The following is a 16317-nucleotide window of genomic DNA, read 5'->3' as shown; positions in this document are numbered from 1 at the left end:
CCTTGTCCGACAACATTTTTTGACAAAAATGCAATATATTAATCAGACTCATGCCTCCTGTTGAGTGTTAAGTGAATATTTGGCCGACAACATAGACATTATACACACTACAAGAGTTTCAAGAGGAATTGTTTTGTGGCTACTTTAATTTCACTACAACTGCTGGCATCCATCTGAACTTTCATCTGCTGCATTTCTCGACTATCAGTGCAGAATTAAGAATTACATTTATTGATTATCTTTTGGGAGAAAAGGTGTAAAGCTAGTGATAATCTAATGAAGCTTCATGAAACCCTGTCCTATTTTTAGAGGTCAGTAGGTGGCGCCATCAATTCTTTAAATGATGTGACGTTTCAATAGAATAGCTGTTTAAATCAATTGATTATATAGAGCAGAGAGAGACATCGATTCTGCTCTGAAAATGAAGATACTGCTTGATGAAGCTTCATCAACCCAGTATGATAAAGGCAGCGGCCGTCATTCGAAATATGTAATTTACAAATTAAAGATTTTATGTTAATTCATCTCTGAATATATACATTTGTCTACTTAAATTAATTTATAAAACATATTTTATTTCTTTTTTTCAGGAACTGAGTTTTCCTTTATCACAGATGTCAGAGTTCTATGGAGTTTAAAATTAGAAATCAACTAAATAGACAGATGAGTGACCAGGTAGAGTCACAGGAAAAGAAATTAACAGCAACTTCTCTGCTTCTATTGATGATCTTATTCACACAGCTTTTGTCTTCAGCTTTCATATTTCCCAAATGATATTCCCTGAGACGACTCAGGCAAGAAGAGATATTGTCTTAACACGACACTCACTTTTTCAAAAAAACCTCTCAAGTATTGGCACGACCAGCGCCTGAGTGATCAAGCTCAAATTATTATTGTTGTGCTCGGCCCTCAGGGATAAACACAGACGCTGATATTATGGGATACTTTACAATAACGGTCAAATCAGTTATTATTGATTTAAAAAATGAATGGATTCTGTGAAAGAAATCAATTTTTTGAAAAAAGCAATGTTTCATGGCAGTGGATCCAAATCCCTTTCTTAAAGCCTTTTTCACTGTTTCTTTTTTAACAGATGACAATAGAATAGAATAGAAAAGCTTTATTCATCCCCAGAGGGGAAACACACTTTTACAACAGCGCAATTTAAAAAAAATAAAGTGCAAGGAAAAAAATTAAAATAAAAGAGATAATACAAAATAAAATAAAAAGATCTTAAAAATATACAATTATTTACAAAATTAGAAATTTAACACTATTAACAAAATACAATAGAATAAAATAAAATAAAAATAAAAACAAAAAAAGTAAAAAATAAAATAAAACACACGAGAGGAAAAACACACTACGGATTAGCAACAGGATATTTAAAGTAGAGAGTTAAATATCCTGACACCAGTTGGGATGAAGGACCTTCTATAACGCTCCGTCCTACACTGGGGGTGCCTGAGCCTGCCACTGAAGGAGCTGGCCAGCTCCTCCACGGTCAGGTGCAGTGGGTGAAGAGCGTTGTCCCTGATGGAGGATAGTCTGGAGAGTGTCCTCCTCTCTCCCACCTCCTCCACCGAGTCCAGCGAGCGGCCCAGGACAGAGCCGGCCCTCGTGACCAGCCTGTTCAGTCTCTTCCTGTCCCGGTCCGTGCTGCCTGCTCCCCAGCAGACCACAGCGTAGTGGATAGCAGAGGCTACCACGGAGTCATAAAAGGTCCTTAAAAGTGGTCTGCACACTCCGAAGGACCTCGGTCTCCCCAGGAGGTGGAGGCGACTTCGGCCCTTCTTATACACGGCGTTGATGTGTGTGGACCAGTTCAGTTTATTGTTGAGGTGAACACCCAGGTATTTGAAGCTGTCCACCAGCTCAATGTCCGAGCCCTGGATGCTCACCGGTTGATGTGGTGGGGACTTTTTCCTGAAGTCAATCACCATCTCCCTTGTCTTACCGGTGTTTAAGCAAAGGTAGTTGCTCTCACACCAGTCAACAAAGTCCTTGATGACTGACCTGTACTCCAGCTCGCCCCCCCCAGACACGCAGCCCACAATGGCCGAGTCGTCAGAAAACTTCTGGAGGTGACAGCTGCTGGAGTCATAGGTAAAGTCCGCCGTGTAGAGGGAAAAAAGGAAAGGTGACAGCACTGTCCCTTGAGGCACCCCGGTGCTGCAGATGGTCACCTCAGACCTGCAGTCCTGCAGCCTCACATACTGCGGCCTGTTGGTGAGGTAGTCCATCGTCCATGCTGCCAGCTGTGTCCCAACTCCTGCGTCCTCCATCTTCTTCCTTAGCAGCGCCGGCTGGATGGTGTTGAAAGCACTTGAGAAGTCAAAAAACATGACTCTCACAGTGCAACCGGCGGCTTCCAGATGAGTCAGTGCCCGGTGCTGCAGGTAGATGCCGGCGTCGTCCACCCCCATCTTTGGCCTGTAGGCGAACTGCAGCGGATCCAACGCAGAGCTCACCGTCGTGCGTAGCTCGCGGAGTACGAGCCTCTCCAAGGTCTTCATCAGATGGGAGGTCAGGGCGACTGGTCTGAAGTGGCTTGGTTCCTTCGTGTGCACCGCCTTGGGAACCGGAACCACACAGGAGGTCTTCCACTGGACCGGGACCTTCTCCAGTTTGAGGCTCAGGTTGAAGATGTGTGTGACCAACTCACAAAGTTGATCAGCACAGTCCCTGAGCAGTCTGGGGCTGAGTCCATCTGGTCCAGCAGCTTTCCTGATCTTCAGTCGCCTTAATTCTCTCCTCACCTGTTCAGATGTAACAGAGAGAGGTGGCTGTGGGGGGTTGGGCAGCTGAGGCAGTAGGGCGTGTTGGGGGGGAGAAAGGTGGCTTGGAGGTGAGAACAGTTGGGAGGAGGGGGCTGAAGCAGGGGAAAAACAGCTTTGTGAAGAGTGAGGGGCAGAGATGGAGGGGGGAGGGGGGCCCTGATCAAACCGGTTGAAATACTGGTTAAGTTCAGTGGCCCATCTTTGGTCTCCCCCTGCTGTGGCTCTGGCTCCACTCTGGCCATGACCTGAGATGTTCTTCAGGCCTTTCCACACATCCCTTGTGTTGCCCTGCGCCAGTTGTTCCTCCAGTTTCCTCTTGTATTCCTCCTTGGCCATCCTGATCGATCACCTGATCAAGACACCATATGATATCTTTAAACCAACATCCATCTCTGACAAACACTGTTTATCAGTTTTATTTCTACATCAAAAGGAGGTTAAGGATGGGGAGTTGTCTAATGAGATGGATTTTTCCATCATGAACCATTACTGATGTCACTTGTTAGTTCATCTTTAAAATGTCCCTAATTTCTGTCACGGGAATCGAGACACCCAGATGCGGAAGAACCCAGAGTTCCTGGTTAGATCGAACAGTTTAAATCACAGTAATCCAGTCCATAAAGTCCAAAACAGTCCTCAACAATTTAAAAATCTAAAATGTGTCCAAGAAAAGAAAGTATCCACAACTCAAAACCAAAATCAGACAGGAGGAAGGGGCTGGCCACTAAAAGAGATTAAAAAAAAGTCTCACGTAAGAACTGAGGAAGCTGACAACGTCAGAAGTAAAGTCCATCAAGACTCGCAGAGCGGTGCAGGGAAAAACGAGAGAGCCAAACCTTGGTCAGGAAACATAATCCTCTGGCGGAAGAGATGCTCCTTTTGAATGAGAGAACCCGCCAATCGATCAGCCCCAGTTGTGTACACCTTGCTGTGTCTGAAAAAAAGTGCGGCAGGTTGTTGACAAAACGAAATCTTGCTTAGCCTTATCCACACAGCAATATGTTGTCTATGAAGGTTATTGCTGGTAGCTTTCTTTTAGAATCTTTTTTTTTTTTTTTTTTTTTTATATCCCTTGTGTTGTCTCAGGGTTAAGGTGAAGGACCCTCCTGGCTACAGGATGGACATTGTACCACAGAGTTGTTTGGATGTTTTTGGGTTTGCCTTTTTGGACAAAGAAGAAAACAACTGAGCTCCAGTCACTGCTTTAAACTAGGCATACATGTTTCCCTATAACTCTTAAAGGAACTGATTACTCTGAAAATAATCCAAACCCTAAGAGTAGAATATAGGTGAAATTTATTTTTAGTCTAAATATCATAATTTCAAGTTATCTAACTGTTTGGCTCATATATGTTGTTTTGTTGAGTTCCAGCCACCAATCCTCAAAGTCTCCGAGTTTGACATTGTGGATTTTTTGTCTGTTGGGTGAAGGTCACTGGGGATCTGAAGTGGAAGATGAACATCGGTCTAATTGTGAAGCGGATGTCCTTCCTGCGTCAGTTGAGGAAATTCCACTTCCCACGGACAATGCTGGTGCAGTTCAACACTGCCATTGTGGAGTCCATTATCTCCTCCTCCATCACTGTGTGGTACTCTGCTGCAACTGCTACGGCAGCGGATTATCCGTTATGCTGAGAGGGTGATTGCCTGCCTTCTTCCATCTCTGTAGGAGCTGATCGTCACCAGCACATCGAGGCGAGCAGGCAGGATCATAGCTGACACCTCTCACCCAGAATACATCTGTATACAAGTGTAATTAATGAAAAATGTGTCCTTGATCATTCTGCCTCACAGGTCTGTCCAGAAGCAGCTCAAGATGTTATTGTAAAAGGAAGGTGCTTAATTCGATCAACGCCACGTACTGTTTGGGTGAATCTTCCCCTTTTCTGTTTGAATGTATGACTTTCCAGATGGTTTCACTGATCAAACCATCTGGAGAATCAAGTTAACGTAGTTCCCTCTTGAGCACCAAATTAAACAACAGACACCACGCCGCAGCAGGGAGATTCAGTTACTGTTCAGTCAGGTGACAAACACAGATGTTCATATATAGGTTAAGAGTAAACTTATAGTACAAGCGATAGTACGAGCTCCCCATTAAATGTATGACATAAAATCACAGTATTCTTAAAGGGCAACTAATCTGAAAACCCAATAATTCTGATTTACTCACATATTTCAAATGCTGAAGTCTTTTTCTCTAAGATGCTAAATCTTTCATCATTAGGATATTTTTAAATGATTACTTTATAAAGTTCTCCCTCTTATGAAATCTCTGTGAACAAGAGGTTATGAGAGTGGAGTACATTATGACATAATAATGGCTTCACTCATCGTCCAGCAAACTGCAATCACACCCCACTTTGTTTACACAACGAGCCCCTTGGAGGTGTAGAATTTAGGGGTTGATGTTCGACCAATCACAGCAGGGTGGGCATGGTTATGGTAAACAAGATTTAATCTCCAGAAAAACGAAACGTTTTCAGTGGGCGGGGCTTAAGCACATTTTCCAATCCAAATATTTGAATGAAAAGTGTTTTGTACAAACAGACACATACTGATGAGTACAATAGAGGTTTGAGATCTATTTAAGAGACACATCAGCTGCCCTTTAATCTGAGTGGTTCCATGTTTATTATATTTGTGCCTTAAATCCAAGCAAAATATAAGAAATCATGAAAGAAAACTTTTGGCACACACTCTTTAGCCACTTGCAGTCACTTCTTGAAACTATTTAAAATGTGCAACAACCACCAATAATTTATTCATGTCTTATTTACTTTTTGCTTGTCCCTGAAGATATCTTGTGATGCTCAGACATTCAGAGCCAAAAATTTCATATGCGAGCGTCAAAACTAATCAACAGTGAGTGGAAGCTAACTTTACATGTACTTCAGACGAGAGCTGTAGATGATAGAATCTCTCGAGCCACTGCAATTAGTCAAATCTGATGGTAAATGTGTCCGTTAGATTTTAATGATGGGTCAAATTTAATTCGATGTGAAAGAAAAGTGACCTATTTATGAATTATGTTTCATAACAATTATTTAAAACATTCATATAAACAATAGCATGGGTTTACACTAGGAGTGAGTGTTGGCCAGAATCTGGCAATACAGTACATATCACGATACAGGGGCAACAATAAGATATTGCCATAAATTTGGATACGGTTGGAACATATATTTGTAGTATTGTCCGAGTACTTGACTCTGGTGTTTCATCCAAAGTCTTAAATGTTTTTATTTGTTTTAAACCCCAATTTTTTCCAACAACAACTATAAAGCTGCTGGAGTCCTCAGTCACCATAAAATAACTATGGTGAAACACAAATATGAATTGCAAGCCAATTATATTATTATTATATTAATATAAAATTATATATATATATATATATATATAAATATATATATATATATATATATATATATATATATATATATATATACACTGTATATCGCCATGTCATTGTCAATAGAGTTAACGTGACCTCCAGCAGGATGATGTCAGAAAGCGTACTTAATCTCAGACCTGTGTCTTGACCATGACGTCACTTTCCGAGGGCCTCATTTATAAAACTGTACATAGGAAGATCACTCAGTTTAAGTTCATAGAAATATATACATTTTCTCTTCAAACTTCAAATTTAAAATTCAGTTATTTGGGTATCAGATATCAGCGGTTGACCCCAGAGACATTATTTTTTTGTTATGATCTTTTATTTCTTCCTTTACGACCTCCTAGCCTTCAAACCTTCTCCCCTTTTCCTGCTCTCTCGAGACGTGATGATGTCATGTCTCGGTTCCTCCCCCATCCCAGGGGAAGATAACTAATCAGCCAGAGTGCCGTCCACCCTCTGAACCTCTTAACTCTCCAACCCTCCTCCCAGTTTCTGACCTGTCACCTTACTGTTATCTCTCTCCTGGGTAGACTCTGTGGTAAGAAGGGGTCAACTACCACTGTCAAGTCAAGTCAATTTGTAATAATTATAATTTTGCACGCATTTCACTGTATCCTTGGGACACTAAAATAGTTTTTGCAGAACTGATTTTGGCACCACTTTAGATTGAAGTCGGAACAGTTAATTCATACCTTTGAACTACCAGGGACCTCATTTGTAAACATTGCAAATGCAAATAAGACAAAGTATGCCTTGTGTACAATGTTTAGGAATATATTTGAAGAGAAAATTGGCAGGAGAATATGTGACTCTCCACCGCAGTGCCAGCTTTGAATATTCATCACGGGTGTTCTCATGACCTTACATAGGTACCACGTTGGCGGGTAAAGCACTTCCTTTTAAAAACGGTTTATGAATAAAACAGTTGTAGAACATGCTTGCACACTCCGTTATAAATCTGAAAGTTTAGTTTGTAAGGAGCTTTCCCATCCATAATTTATGAATGAGACCAAAGCCCACAGACGCACGATTCAAAAAAGCAGCTATTACAAAACAACAAAAATCTAAAATATGATAGTTTAAAGCAATTAAATTCCACTCATTACCACTCCTTGGCATTATTTTCTGAGTAATCCTTTCCTTGTTGGAAACTACAGGCAGAAATCTATGTCCTTGTTACCATAACGAATTGATCTGAATTTTCTTCTTCAAAAAACATCCACGTACTGTACATTCTTACTGCTCGTCTGTAATGTCCTTCTTGTATTGAAGCCTCAATATGGAACATAGTTACAAGTTGTATCAAGAATATAAAAGGCTAACATGGAGGTGGTTGGATGTTTTTAATTTTTTTGACAGAGGATGAAGAAAATGAATGCTGTTCGCGATTGTCATACAGTGGTGTGTTTTTGCCTTTAACACCGCCCCCTCCCCTTAGTCGGCATGAAGGTAGAAAATGACTTTGACTATCACTTTAAGTCAACGTTAAATCAGAAGAATACATTCAATAGAGAACCGCAGATTTGGCTTAAATACCATGGTTCAGCTATAGGTGGATGAGGTCACACACACTACAGCTATATTTTATACAGTCTATTATGCAGCTACAGCAAAACAAAACGAGCCACGACGTTGACTCAACATAAAATTAATCTTAAACACTTTGGGTTTTCACTTTGCTTTGAATTGGACTGTCAAATTATTATTGTATCCTGTTATGATCATAAGATTTAAACCCAAGATGCTCCGCCATGATGCTTGAAATTGACTGAAAGTTGAAAAATAATTTCAGCCAAATCAAGTATTTTATTCAAATCTGGAATCTGCAACCATTACCTTGACAGCTTATGTGTTCCAACAGCAGCTTGCTATCAGTCGACGCAGAGCATGGCAGAGTGCTAACATGCAGCCCACTATCTCCGCTTCCAAGGTTGGGATTACTGGAGCTCTTTTGTCTGTCTGAGCCACAGAATGTAAGTCATCTTTTCTCAGGGAGCTTGCGAGTGAGTGGACAGTGACAACAATGCCGAGAAGAAGCGCAAAGCTGATAGCATTTAGCTACCAGAACATGCCAAGAATTAAAAACAGTGTAGTCTTTTTATTTTCATCTTCTTTCGATCCATTTTCCATGAGAGAAAACCCCACTGATATTTCCTTTTTTTTGTTTTTGTTTCTACCACATATCCAACAGCTATGTGGCATCAAACTAGATACATTTCAGCTTTCCTAGAAGCATCAACAAAGTTCCTAAGTCTCCGGCATAAGCTTAAGGTCCTTCAATTTAAATTGTAATTCAGGTACAGTTGGGTTTGTCCGTACCTGAGTCCTTTAAGTATATGATCTTCCAGTGCTTGAGTTTGATCTCGATCAGGGTAACAGAGATTTTTAGCTCATTGACAAGATTGACACTTACTGTTGATCAAATATATATGCTTGAGAAGTTTTTTTATACTGTATCCAACATTTGCTCAATGGTGTTTAATCTACAGTATCTCAGTGTCAGATTTGAGAGCAGGATCTTTTTTATACCAAAACCTCTGCTTAGAAAGGAAATTGCGTCGTGGAGTGACAGAGAAGTTCAACCATCGCACTCTCTACTGTCCAAGGCAGCTGTAGGTCATATCCAATAAAAAAAAACTGGACGGAGGGAAGCTTGTGTGGGTGGCACAAACAGCGAGTTTAACTAAATTAACACCTGCCTCTTCAAAACATGGCATAACAGATGTGGCCAAATAAATTGTAAACTTAACACTCGATTGACCGGACAGGGAAATATACAAGCGTTAACTATATATTGTTCTGAAAACCAAGGGTGCATCGTCACTAGAAAGACCAATATAATCCTTTAGCTTCATTCAATACTTTCAATTTTATGATTTCTTTATCTGGTTTAGATAGTGCCCAGTAGTTGAATGGAACAGAAACTAAAAAAAAAAGGAGATACTCACTAAACTAACCACGGAGAGGCACTGTAAACACTCAAAAGCACTCACTAGTCCTACAACTTACATGACGTTTTAGTTATTTGTGAAGACCTGGAAATGTTTTGCTGTCGTTTTTATTGCGAGCTGACTCAAGTAAAACCTTTCTTGTTATTCATTTGTCTGTTCACTGAAAGGGTCTGCGAGCCAAGGACGAGCAAACATCATCCTGTCCAGCTGTGAGACTACAACACTCCCTTTTGTTTGGTCTGGTTCATGGTCGAAATGATACGGCTTTCCATCGTCAAGCACATGGCACGGGTCCTGCCTGCAGCATTCTCACAACACATACCATACACCAGCATGTTCTTTGTCTGTGGGAACCAAGGTTAACCAAGAAGACTTGACGCAGACCTGGGTCTGTTTAGCCTCTTAAAAAGATCTTGGACCTCTATTGTACTCATCAGTATGTGTCTGTTTGCAAAAAAACTCTTATTTAATTTAAATATTTACATTAGAAAATGTGCTTATGCTCCGCCCACTTAAAACACTTTCTTTGTTTTTCTGTTTACCATAACCATACCCACTCTGCTGTGATTGGTCAAACACTAAGGTTTGTCACTGCAGCTGTCACCTCATCAAGCGAAGGGACTCATTGTATAAACAAAGCAGGCGTAATTATAGCTGGCTGTAGAAGGAGTGAAGTCATTATTACGTCATAATGGGCTCTGCTCTTGTAACCTCTCGTTCACCGAGATTTCATGGGAGAGAACTTTATAAAGTAATAACTTCAAAATGTCATCATGATGAGAGACTTACTGCATCTTGGAGAGGAAGACTTTGACATTTGAAATATTTGAATAAGCCATGAGAGTTGGGTTTTTACATTAATAGCCCTTTAATGAAATTTGTTAATTTGATACATGAAATTAATAATTTTCCATTTTTGGATGTACTGCAAAGTTATTAGGGTACTATTCTTTTTGTTCTGTTTTATTGAAACATGCATTATTTTTTTTTATAATATGTGTCATTCACAATAAAACACACTGTTTTTGTTTAATCCTTATTTCTGGCTCAAGGTGACCCGGTAGCCAAAAAAAAAAAAAAGGTTTTGTGGTAACCCTTGTGTTGCTCCTGGGTCAAGGTGAAGGGACATTTGTATTAGATTCATTTTTTGTGCCGCCCACATATATGTAAAGACACCTACTTACATAATAATCACACACATTTTAAACACAGAGATTAAATAATAAAGCTATACGTTTTTAAGTTTGTCTGCATGTGTGGTGAACTATAGTTTTCAACATTCTCTCTCCAAGCATGGTCATTCATTTGCAGCTTATAATTGTTATAATCTCTCTCTCTCCCTCCCTCTCTCTCTGTGTTAGTGCTAGTGTCCTCTCGTCCCTGCTGGCACCACATTTAAATGAGAATACACAGGGGACCAACAGAATAATTAGGTTACAGTAGATCTGCGTGTTATTCTTCTCATTTCTTCTGCACACATGCATGTATGTTTGTTAGTGCTTGTCTGACTCTGTCGGGCGATCCTGCACCTTATCTTACACACACACACACACACACTAGGCCGACTTCCAGAGACTTCCAGATAGCATCCATTACTGTCATCCTCATCTGTGTCTAATTGGTTGTGATCGGAGTCTGTGGCCCTCGGGAGGAAGGGCCTCAAATTCGATTAAACGCATTGATTGGTAAATTTTGGGAGGTCAGTCACATGGTTTGAAAATAAGGATAGACAGCGGGATATGTTGAGGTACCAGGTTTAAAGAAGTAGAGGACTTCCAACAAGGATCATATGATCATTTTGCTAGGAAAGGTGGGGACTTTAATGTTAGTTGCAAGGAGCTGATTATGACAGGAAATGCCGAAAGACGAAGAAGAAGCTTAGTTCTTTACCCGCTCTGTCATGTCTGATCAAATCAGACTTATTTACAACTAGTGTTCTTATACCATCATACATACATAAGAAAACTTGAAATAAAAAGAAAAAATTAAACATTAGGATGCATTTTCTTAACCCTTGTGTTCCCTCTGGGTCAATGTGACCCGGAGGCCTCGTAAATATTCACCTTGACCAAGAGAGGACACAAGGGTTATTTCAAACACATTCGTTTTTGGGCCAGCCGGGTCACCTTGACCCAGAAATAACACAAGGGTTAATTAGAAACTTTCAGGTTAAGAATCTGCCTTAAAGCTGACTTAAAACATACTTTTATAGTTGTGCTTTTTTGTTTAAAAGAAGTATTATTATATTATATATTAATAATTACATCTTTCAAGGTTCTTACACCTAAAAATGGGTAAGTAGAAAGTAGTTTGTTTTCAAGTTCATCTTAAAATACTTCTTATTTCCTGTTCATAATCAGTAATTAAGTTGAAATGGGAAATGCGATTCGGAACACACCTCTAGTGTACGATGAACATAGTGTGAGTTAGAACTTTATGATGGTTAATTTGTGACTGATTTTAATACACATGTGACTAAGTACCTTATACATATTAATATGTTTTCCACATTCTAAAGTGTTGCCACCTTGTATTGTACAACTGAGTTGTTTCATCAAACTATGTAAATAGCCAACTTTAAAAATAAAGCAGAAGTTGTCAAACAAACTACTACCAGCAGAGAAGCGTGAGATAAGAATGCAGCTCCACGGTAAGTAGCCATGCACTCGCAACAATAGCAACATGCAGCCCATAAGCTATTGAGCTATTCAGAGCGAGGGTCCTTGATTCCATCCCCCAGACATGCCGACACAGAGAGGAGGACAGAAGGCGGAGGACGATAGGACCAGATAATGAAGCCCCCCGTCGGATAAATGGAGTGGCAGATTAAAGAGGAGAGGAGTAGATTGAAAGTATTGAGTGACTGAGAGAGGAGTGGAAGGTCACAAAAGCAGTTGTGATCCCTTGTGAGTTTGCACTCAGCCAAGGAATGAAAAGCAGGAAGTATTGAGAAAATAGAGTCAAACTCAGGGAGAGCAGGATCTCTGATAAAGCTGAGGAAGTGGTGATGAGAGGGAATTTTTATGGTCAACAGAAAAAAATATAATTTAAATTTGTACTTCTTTGCATATTTGTGTGGAATTACAATTGTTGCCCATTTCATATATAGATTAAATAATCAATATTTTGATTGTTCCATTTTTAGCTTTATCCCCCTGAACAGTTTACTCACAAAATATAAAATTATATTCTATTAGAAACCAATAAGACAGTGTCAGACATTGTTATAGCAGTTTGACACTTAATCATTTTAACTTTAATTGATTTGTTGATCAGGGAAGCATTTTTTCGTCTCATTTTGAGATTACAGTATCGAACATTAGCCTCAAGGATTTTTGGAGAGCTTCAATTAATGCCACCCGTGGAAGATTTCAAGACACTGATTGTTGGAATCTGAAGCAGCAAGCGAGAGCACTTCTCTGACACATCCACCTGATCAGTTCATCAGAGATAAATCAGCTGATTAAATGGATGAGAACATAGAATCTAACAAGTGATGGAAGTAAAGGAGAGCTGACATCATGTCCCCCCCTAGAGTAAATGCTTCACCTAGTTCTGCAGCAGGATTTTAATTCTCTTTTGTGTTGCTTTTAAGTGAAACTTTACTGATTTCCAGCTGCTACTGATCAAGAGTTCTATTGTTTAAAATATATTCACCACCTCCAGACTCCTTTGCCATATTTCGAACATACTCAAAGATATACTGAAGCATCCAAGAGCTTCAACAAGACTTGACATCTTATTCGTATTCCATTACATGATGTTAAAGATTATTATTTTAAAGCCACAGCTTTACAGGAAAAGAGATTCCATTGTCTTGGTCTAGTAAATGGAAGAGTTTAAACAATAAAATCTATAATACACTCAGATTGTAGCTCATATATGGAAAAACAAGTGCGACCCGGGCCACATGCTGCCCTCCGACTAGAAAGGTACTTTACAAATAACCTTTACTTACTTAGTTACTTACTTATCGATGAGGTTTGGTTTTTCTTAAGGATATTTTATCATACAATTAATGAAAGAATGTGAAATTATATTTATATATTGTTAAGTGCACCATCATATTAGAGCCCCTTTTATAGGTTCCTTATTGGCTAGAGGGCCTCTTACAACAGTCACAGTATATAATAAGGAAATCAAAAGTGCCCAGACCTGCTATAGTACTTTTAAGTTCAAGGAATGACGACTCAGAAATTAGAAAACATGTTTTTTATTTAATTCATTCAACAATATTTAGGATCCAAATGTCAGGACAAAGAATAGAGAGCATCTGCTCATGTTAGGCTAACAGGCAATGAAACTGCTGACAAGAGGCCACAACGAGAAGTGACGTCACGTAGAACACAACTGAAGACAATTAAACAAGAAAACGTGAAGGAAAATTTGCTCAAAGGTTTGGAAGAAGGACTGGAATCCAAGAACAAATGAGAAACCGGAATATGGAGAGAACAAACAATTATATCATTTGTTATGATCAAGTTATGACACTCAGGACTTGACTGTACACTTTCTGAAAATGAAGAAACACAGATCAGACAGGTCAGATCAGAAAAAGTTAAACACATATTAATTAAAGCCAAGTGTTGTGTATAATTGTCCATCGTCTATCTTTTTAAGACAAAACCAGCCTTGGAAGGTGCAGAGCAGTCTTGCTCCAAGGTAAAGTTGCTCCAACTGTGAGATGAGATGAGGATTTGGGGAATTTTCCATACATGCTCTGACTGACCATACCATGAGGAGGGATATTAAGTCTTCAATTGTTTGGGGTTAGTGTCCAATAATACAGTGTAACAAGGGGCGTTTTCTTTGCACTTTGTATTTGAAGACGTCACTGTGACAGATTTCTGCTTTCACTCTGGGTTCATGCTCACGTCAGTGTTATTTCTGCCGGAATTTGAATTATTTACCAAACATGCATTTTCTCTGAAACTTATTCCAGGGTCTGTGACTTTATTTACCTTCAGCATCACACTCACTACTAGGAGAGAGTTGGTTCTGTGGAACAACTCATCGACCCGGTGCAGTGACCCGTGGTGTGGTCGGTGGTCTGAAGGCCTATTCGATCCTGAGAAGAACTCTGAGCTGATTGTTCTCCAGGCAACCAGCTTTAACTTACTTCAGATATCAGGTGAGAAATATTTATATTCATTTTTACATGTTTTAGTTTGTGTTTTTTGTTATATTTTTGTCCTATATAGGCCTATATGTTTAATTTGTTAGCTTTTTGGTTAACTCCTTGTTGGTGGGAGTGTTTTTTTAAGGGGTGTATCTTTTAGGACTTTGATAACTAAAGCCTGATTTGTGTTGTACTTAATCAATCTGCTGTTTCTTTTAATTTTCTTACTTTTATTATTTCATTTTTATATATTTTTTAGAATATTTTATAATTTCTCTTCTTTAATTTTATTTCTCTCGAGTATATGCGTTGCTGTTGTCATTTTTCTAAGAAATGTCCTTGTTGATTTTTTTGTTAATTATACCAACAAATAATAATAATATTTTTACATATCCAACATTTCTCTATTTGTCTTGCATAACTTTTTTTAAATTTATTTTAGAGGTTTGATGGATCTTTCTTGGTTTTTGTGTGGTACCAATTAACTTTTGACCCCACTGTCTTGACCTCTGTCTCATTCCATTTCCTGTGGACAATTGATCAATTCACAATTGGTCACATTGCTTTTCACTGTTGGTGTTTTGTTCAACTATTACTGCTTATCTTTGAACATGTGTTTAATCGATTTCTCACACTTTGTACGTGTTGATATTTATTGATGTCTATTTCCTGTTTCTGTCTCTCCTAACACTCTTAGTTTCCGATGTTGGCTGCTGTGTTTTTTGTACTGCGGCTCCTGCTGTTTCAAATATATAAAAAATTGTTTTTTCCTTAATAATATCAATTCTTTTTATAATTATTTAATCGGATCTTATTACATAATTATTTTCCTTCTAATTTGATTTCAAAAGTATTAGTATTTATAATATTCTATTACAATTTTCTCAATATCTATTTTCTTCCTTTTTTATTCTCGCAATAGTCTGAATTATTGTTAATTTAGGTTTGTGTTTTTCCAAATAATTAGTTTTTTTTCGATTTTTAAATTATTACAAATTTGTAGCGGTTAATTTGTTTAATTTTTTCAGATTATTATTGTTTTTTGTCTTTATTAGCATTGTTTTAATTACTTTTTAATTTGAGTGTTTGATAATGTCCTTCAACTCCTATATCTACATTTATTCATACTCTCTCCTTGGTCTATAACTGTTTGTTGTATCTTTTTCTTCTTTGTTATTTTACCTATAATGGAGAGCCCGTCAGTCAAACGCACTTTTGGCGCTGTTGTGGCACGGGCATGCATTGATAAAAAAGCAAAAGTTCTACATAAAAAGAGTGCCAAGGTTAAATTTAACAAGTGGATCAAACAAGGTGTTGTATTTTTTCCCTCATGACGCTGGCAACAATGCTATGATTTTCTGCGGTATGTTTGCGATGAGGAGAAACGTTGTCTCTCTGCTTGGGTAGCGGCTAACAAACCAAGAATTGGTAAACTCAAGTCTGCTCTTAACAATGCTGTTAAGTGGAAAGCTCACACTCACGTTTACCTTCCATAGCTTTTTGCCGCTGCTGGTTACGGTGAAGTCATGAGCAAAGCGACTTTTTTGGATGTTGACTAGTCTAAGTCTAAGTCTAAGCTCTCTGACGTGGTAGAAAAGAAGGCCCTAAACGCAGCGGTTCTTGTGGCTCCGCCTCCTACTTCTTGTAGCACTTCTGCACTGGCAACTCAAAATCCTGGCCCTTATGAAGAAGCTAATGCTGCTTGGCCAATCAACGTTCTTTTGTTACAAAATGTGATTCCACCAGCGACTCAGATAAACCAATGTACTGAAATCAGAACAACATATATGAAATCAAAGGCCCAATTTTAAATATTGTGTCTGGGGTGCCCGCCTTAGTTAATACTTTTGAAGAGGGAAGAAACTCAAGGCAAGGTTGAAAGCTGAAACCCCACACGCCGAGTTAGCTCATGAAGCTTTACAGAAAATGCTACTTCTTGATCCGATTAGTAAAGTGTGTGCACGAGCTCCCGATTATTGTTTTACTCCCGCAGGAAAAGCTGAACAATCCTCTGCGGATTATCCCATCAATGACCGTGAATCAATCAATCCTGGTGCGTCTGGTGGT

Source organism: Callionymus lyra, chromosome 9 (genome assembly GCF_982586985.1).
Source record: "Callionymus lyra chromosome 9, fCalLyr1.hap1.1, whole genome shotgun sequence".
Taxonomy (NCBI): Eukaryota; Metazoa; Chordata; class Actinopteri; order Syngnathiformes; family Callionymidae; genus Callionymus; species Callionymus lyra.
This window is presented reverse-complemented; position numbering follows the sequence as displayed.